General features: G+C 40.2%; 1 long non-coding RNA gene across 1 annotated transcript; it reads left to right on the top strand.

Moving 5' to 3' along the window:
- The first annotated feature begins 1,343 nt into the window (after positions 1-1,343).
- On the top strand, positions 1,344-5,836 carry LOC126496131 (uncharacterized). Its single transcript, XR_007590291.1, has 3 exons — positions 1,344-2,718; positions 2,818-3,004; positions 3,576-5,836. It is a non-coding gene; the product is annotated as an uncharacterized lncRNA (long non-coding RNA).
- Positions 5,837-7,078: the final 1,242 nt, after the last annotated feature.

Genomic DNA, 7,078 nt, shown 5'->3' with positions numbered 1-7,078 from the left:
CACATGAGTGGCTGGTGCTTGCAGTGGTCACATTCCCTGGAACTGGCGTTACAGATGGTGCGGGAGATTAAACCCTGGTTCTCTGCAGGAGCAGCAAGTGCTCTGAAGTACTGAGCCATATCTCCAGTCCCTTGAGCTCTTTTCATTCATTTTATTTATTTATTTATTTATTTATTTATTTATTTATTTATTTATTTTCAAGATAGGGTTTCTCTGTGTAGCCCTGGCTGTCCTGGAACTCACTCTGTAGACCAGGCTGGTTTTGAACTCACAGAGATCCACTTGCCTCTGTCTTCCAAGTGCTGGGATTAAAGGTGTGCACCACTACTGCCAGATTTTTTTTTCTTAAGGTAGTGTGGTTTATTTATTTATTTATTTTAAACTTACCTGAACATGTGAGTATGTGCCGCATATGCCTGTGGAGGTCATAAAAGGATGTTGAATCTCCTGGAGCTGGAGTTATAGACAGTTGTTAACTGCTCATGTGGATACTGAAAACCAAACTGTTGAGCCTTCTCTTTAGTCCTCTTTTTTATTTTTAATTTTTTTGGATCATTTTGTGTCTTTTTTGACCTTTTTGTTTGTTTTTGTTTTTAAACCAGGGCATTTTATTTTCTGACTGTTAGTCTTCAAGATGAACTGGATACTACAAGAGCCACCCTCTTGGGGTTAGGTGTTGTTCCTTCACAGAAGCCATGCCTTTTTGTTTTGTTTTCTTTTGTTTTATACCGAGACAGGGTTTTACTGTGTAGCCCTGGCTGCCCTGGAACTTGCTCTGTAGACCAGGGTGGCCTCAAACTCATAGAGATCTGTCTGTTCTGCCTCTTAAGTACTGGGATTAAAGGTGTGCACCACCACCACTGCCTGGCACAGAATCCATGTCCTAATCTGTGTTAGATAATTTTTAGGTAACCTCATTGACCCAATCCCAGTAGTGTTTCTTCTCTTAGCCTTGGCACTCTAGTTATGCTTTTTCTTGGTGTTGGCAGGGAGCTGTATTTGCCATAGGTAGACTTCTGAAGGTGGTAGGCCTTAGAGCTACAGCAGTGCTGTTACTACACAACATGTTGCTTCTATGTTGTTAGCTATACAACCTGTGCATCTTATTGCAAAACTTTCCAAAGGATGATGTTCAGCATCTTTCCTCATCTTGTTTCTGCTATGGAGACCAAAGAGCTGCTATTGTTTTGAAACTAAGTCTCTCTATGTAACCCTGGCTGTCCTATAACTTAGTATGTAGACCAGGCTGGTCTCGAACTCACAGAGATCCGCCTGCCTCTGCCTCTCCAGTGCTGGGATTAAAGGCGTGCGCCACCATCGCCCCGGCCCTAAAAAGGCTTCTTAAGGCTAATCCTTTTTCATCCTGCCACTTTGACTTTCCTATTCTGTTCTCACACTGGCTTTCAATTTTTTGGGTGCTTGTTTTGTTTGTTTTGGTTTTTCCAGTCAGGGTTTCTCTGTGTTGTCCTGGAACTCTGTAGAGTAGGCTAGTCTTGAACTCACAGAGATCCACCTATTTCTGGCTCCCTAATGCTGTGATTAAAGGCTTATGCCTCCATGCCCAGTTCAGGTGCTTGCTTTTTCAGTGTTTTTCTAAAAAGAATTCATAGTGGTAAATTTTTTTCTTTCTGGAGTCTCTGCCCTTTGGTAATAATAGTCAAGTTGTTGAGATTGATATCCTTGGCCAATATTATCCTTAAAATTTGATGTTAACCTAAGGTAATATAGGTGTATATAAAACAGTGCTAAACTGAGAGGTCTTATTGAGTAGGCATAGGGGGCCATTCTATAATCCCATCACTTCCAAGGCAGAAGCAGGAGGACTGCCATAAATTCAAGGTTGCCTGGGCTACAGAGTGAGGCATTGTCTCAAAATGCAGGAAGAGGGTGGAAGGGCCTTAAAAAGAGAAGGAAAACATTTTTCTTTATCATTTTATTGGATTTGATTTATAGGTATTATTTAGCTTCAGTATTAAGAAAACACTAAGTTGCACAAAATCAGAATACAGTAAGATATCATACTCGATGTGTTGGCTGTATTTTCATGGTGTTCAAATGTTGTGCCTCTTATTTACCTACTTGCACTTAATGTATACTAACTTTTCTATAAACTAACATACAATACTTTTTGTTAGGCTTAAGTAAACACCAAGGTGTAATTTTTTTTAACTCTTTGTGGGCCTCCCACCTAACTCCCAAATAAATATATGGAGTCTTATTCTTACTTATGAATGCCCAGTCTTTGCTTGGCTTGTTCTAGCCAACTTTTCTAACTTAAATTATCCTATTTCTTTTTAACAACGTTTTATTTCTGGACTTTCTTTCATTCTTACTCCATGGCTGGCTGTGTGGCTGGGAGGCTGGCCCCTGTCTTTCTACTCTTCTCCTTTTCTTGCTCTCCCTCTTTTATCTCTGGAACCTATGTTTCTCCTATTTATTCTCTCTCCCTGGCAGCCCCACCTATCGCTCTCCTGTCCAACTATTGGCCATTCAGCTTTTTTTTTTAAGGGGTTTGTTTATTTATCATGTATACAGTGTTCTGTCTGCATGTATCCCTGCAGGCCAGAAAAAGAGTACCAGATCTCATTACAGATGATTGTGAGCCACCAGGTGGTTGCTGGGAGTTGAACTCAGGAAGAGCAATTGAACTCTGGAACAGCAACCAGTGCGCTTAACCTCTGAGCCATCTCTCCAGCCCCAGTCTTTCAGACCAATCAGGTGTTTTAGATAGAGTAACATTAAATTAATATGCCACAGCAGGCATTCTTTCTAATCTTCAAAATAACCTATGTGGGATTTGCTTCTTTTGTTTTCTAGTGAGCTGTTTTCCCCGTCTCAAAAGTACCAGCTTTTGGTGTATCATGCAGATTCTCTCTTTCACGATAAGGAGTACCGTAATGCTGTGAGTAAGTATACCATGGCTTTACAGCAGAAGAAAGCCTTGAGTAAAACTTCAAAAGTGAGACCTTCAACTGGAAATTCTGCGTCTACTCCACAGAGCCAGGTGATTAAAAGAATTGATTAATTTGTTTATTTATTTGGGGTTTTTAAGACAGGGTTTCTCTGTGTAAGTAGCCTTGAATGTATAGGAACCCACTCTGTAGACCATATTGGTCTCAAACTCACAGAGATCTTCCTGTGTCTCCCTCCTGAGAGCTGAGATTAAAGATGTATGCACCACCAATGCCCAGTCTTTGGCGCGCGTGCACACACACACACACACAAATTGTTTTTTGGTGTTTTTTTTTTTTTTTTTTTTTTTTTTTGAGAGACAGGGTTGAAGTATGGGTTGAAACCATTCATTTTGTTATCATGTAATATTCCGTGGTACATGCATGCTGCATTTTGTTTATCTATTCATTGATGAACATTGGGTTGCTTATTCCTGTCTACCATGAGTAATGTGGCTGTAAAGGTTTGTGCCCAAGTTTTTGGGTGAGCTTGTTTTTATTTCTCGATTATATATCTAGGAGCAGATTGCTAGGTTATAAGATGACTTACCCTGTCTAATCTTTTGAAGAACTGTCACACTGTTGAGATCATATTTTGAAGAGATGTTTTTTGTTATCTTGAAGTGTCTTCCTTCTGAAATTGAAGTGAAATACAAAATGGCTGAGTGTTATACAATGCTGAAACTAGACAAAGATGCCATCGCTATACTTGACGGGATTCCTTCAAGACAGAGAACTCCTAAAGTAAGCTGAAGTTTCCTCTTCCCCAGTTCTGTTCACCCTGCCTCATCCTGTATGTTCTCCATGTTTCAGGAAGTCTGTCTGATCATTCTTCTCATGGCTCTCTCATTTTTTTCCCCCCAGACAGAGTTTCTCTTTGAAACAGCTCTGGCCAGACTGGCCTCTAACTCACAGAGATCCACCTCCCTCCCAAGTGCTAGGATTAAAGGCGTGTTCCACCACAGCCCAGCAATCACTCTCATTCTTAACACTTTCTCCCTAGTAGTGGAGTTGGGGTTCAGACAGATGGAAGGTTGACTTTGTTAAAGAGCCCTGAAAATTCAGTTAGGTATAGTGGCGTTCACCTATGATCCTAGCACTTGAGATGGAGGAGGAGGAAAACCAGGTGTTCAAGGCTATCCCCAAACAGACAAATAACAGGAAAAATGTTTGGCTTGGTTTTGAGGTACTGGAGATCCAACCCAGGGCTTCAGGCATGCTCAGCAAGCCCCCATCACTAAGCTGTAGCCATGACCTTTTCTTTTTATCTAAAATTTTAATCTGGAAACAAAGTCTGACTGAGTTACTTAGGCTGTCCTTAAACTGTATAACCAGGACTGGCTTGGACTTTGATGATTCCTATCCCATCCAGCCTTGTAGTTGGGATCACAGGCTTGCACCACCAGACTCAGCTATTCCTTAGCCTGCCTGCCTGCTGTCCGTCCTTCCTTCCTTCCTTCCTTCCTTCCTTCCTTCCTTCCTTCCTTCCTTCCTTCCTTCCGTCCTTCCGTCCTTCCGTCCTTCCTTTTTTTTCTTTCTCTTTCTCTTTTTTTAAAGATTTGTGTGTCTATGTGTTGTTATGTGTATATTAGTACAGGTGCTCACAGAGGCATTGAATCTCCTGGAGCTGGAATTAACATTAGTTGTGAGCCATCTGATGTGGGTGTTGAGAACCAAATTTAAGTCCTCTGGAACCTCTGGAATAGCAGCAATGCTCTTAACCACTGAGCCACCTCTCCAGCCCGTTTTTATTATTTTTAATTGTGTGTGTGTGAGAGAGTGTGTGTGTGTGTACCTGCAGAGGCTAGGGGTGTGAGATCCCCCTGGATCTGGAGTTACAGGCAGTTGTAAGCTACCTGATGTGGGTGCCGGGAACTGAGTTCAGGTCCTCTGGAAGAGTAATAGATACATGTTCTTAACACTGACAGCTCCCTCCTGTCCCTCTTTGACATTTCTTCATCTCAGGAATAGTGATCTGAAGAGTACTGCAGGTCCAAATACACTTTTAAAAAGCTTCTTCCTTTTTTATATTTAATGGCGTGGTCATTTGATAACAGGAATATTGTATTAATCTTTCCCTTTGTAAAATCAAAACTACAAGCTACTCTTTGAACTGAGGAGGTGGCTCAGTGGATTGAATGCTTGCTATGTAAACATGAGGACCAGCATTTGGATGCTCAGTGCCAATGTAAAAAGCCCTCTGTAGCAGCACATGTCTATAGCCCCAGAGCTGGGGTGACAACAGGCTGGCCATCCAGTGTAGTAGATTTCCGAGTTCCAATGTCAATGGGAAATGGCATCTCAGTAGACATACAGGGTTGATTCTGGACTCCACACGTGTGTATGTATGTACCCACATACTTGCATGCATCTACACATGAGCACATACACAAGAAGACTACATTATCCCTTGGTACATACTGGCAAAATATATATTTGTGTTTAATTTGGTAGTGTATTAAAGAGTGTGCTTTTAACTGGAACTGGTTAGACATCTGAACTATGTATATGTATGCCCTGGCAGGGAGGACAACTTAGCAATTGTAAATATTTTATTTTTTTATAGCTAATAGCGTTTTTGCATTTTCTTTGTGAATCTTTTTGAAAGCTTATTAAGTTCATGAATATAAAAATAGCCTTTTTCTTTCTTTGATTCTTTTTTTCTGAACTGGGAATTGGGCTTACAGCTCTGTGTTTGCCAAACAAGCATGTTACCACTGAGCAATACCCCTAGGTGTAAAATTACTTTTTAAAATACTATTCTACGAAAATAAAGTGCTGTAAACAGTGCTTTAGGTGTCTATCCTTTTCTTGTGTGTGTGTTGGGGTTTGTTTGTTTGTTTGTTTGTTTGTTTGTTTGAGACAGGGTTTTTCTGTGTAGCCCTGGCTGTCTTGGAACTTGCTCTGTGGACCAGGCTGGCCTTGAACTCATAGAGATCCACCTGCCTCTGCTGAAATTAAAGCCTTAAGCCATCACTGCCTTTTTTTTTTTTTTTTTTTTTTTTTTTTTTTTTTTTTGTAATTTTTAAAGATTTAATTATGTGTGTGAATGTTTTGCCTGTATGTATGTATATGCATCACATGCTTGCTTGGTGCCCAGTGAAGTCAAAAGAGGTCGTTAGATTACTTGCAAGTGGAGTTCTGATGGTTGCAAGATGTCATGTAGGTGCTAGGAATTGAACACAGGTCCTCTGGATCAGCAGCAGTGCTCTTAACTGCTGAGCTGTCTCTCTAGCCTTCTGTTTACAATTTTTTTAAAAAAAAATTTATTGTGTTTACAGTATGAACTACGTGTATGAACCAGATCTCATTATAAACGGTTGTGAGCCACCATGTAGTTGCTGGGAATTAAACTCAGGACCTCTGGAAGAGCAGCCAGTGGCCAGTGCTCTTAACATCCAAGCCATCTTTCCAGCCCCTTCTCTTTGCATTTTCAAAATGACCTCTAAAATGCACTACCTAAAGCCAAATAAAATAGTTTAATTTATAGCATTTTATTATTTCAGTGTAGGCATCAGTGTGAATTAAGTTTTGTATAAGACTTATATACTGAGGTTTATAATTGAAACAGATGTTCTTTTCAGAGCCACTGTGTTGAGTAAACACATGATATCTGGTATGTCAAGTTGCAGATAACTGAAAATTTTAAAGATTTTTTTACTTTTGTGCTCTCATAGCCGCTGCTTTCCTCAGGTTAACAATCTACCAAATACCATCTTGTTTAGAGCCTAAATTGGGGCATGGTCGTTTTCTCTTTGTACCATAAAGATTATCTGTCTTTTAATTTCTGTGTCTATTTGTATATACTTGTATGTTATTGTTTGAGGTTTACTTGTATCTTAGTGAATATGCTGTACACTCTTTGTTACAGTGTGTCCTGGGCACTTGTATGTTAGTATGTTGTGTACACTTATATGTTAGCATGTGCACTGTATGTTTGTGTGTGTTAGTGTACTTGCCTGTGTGGGTCTATGAGGAGGCCAGAGGCTAATGTTGGAATGTCTCTTTTAGTCTTTCCACCTTTTTTTTTTAAAAAATATTTATTTATTTATTATGTATACAATATTCTGTCTGTGTGTATGCCTGCAGGCCAGAAGAGGGCACCAGACCCCATGACAGATGGTTGT

The sequence above is a fragment of the Alexandromys fortis genome, unplaced genomic scaffold, assembly GCF_014885135.2.
Source record: "Alexandromys fortis isolate MF-2015 unplaced genomic scaffold, M_Fortis_MF-2015_v1.1 scaffold_1303, whole genome shotgun sequence".
In the NCBI taxonomy this organism is placed as follows: Eukaryota; Metazoa; Chordata; class Mammalia; order Rodentia; family Cricetidae; genus Alexandromys; species Alexandromys fortis.
The sequence above is the reverse complement of the archived record's forward strand: the minus strand, read 5'-3'. Positions and strand labels throughout refer to the sequence as shown.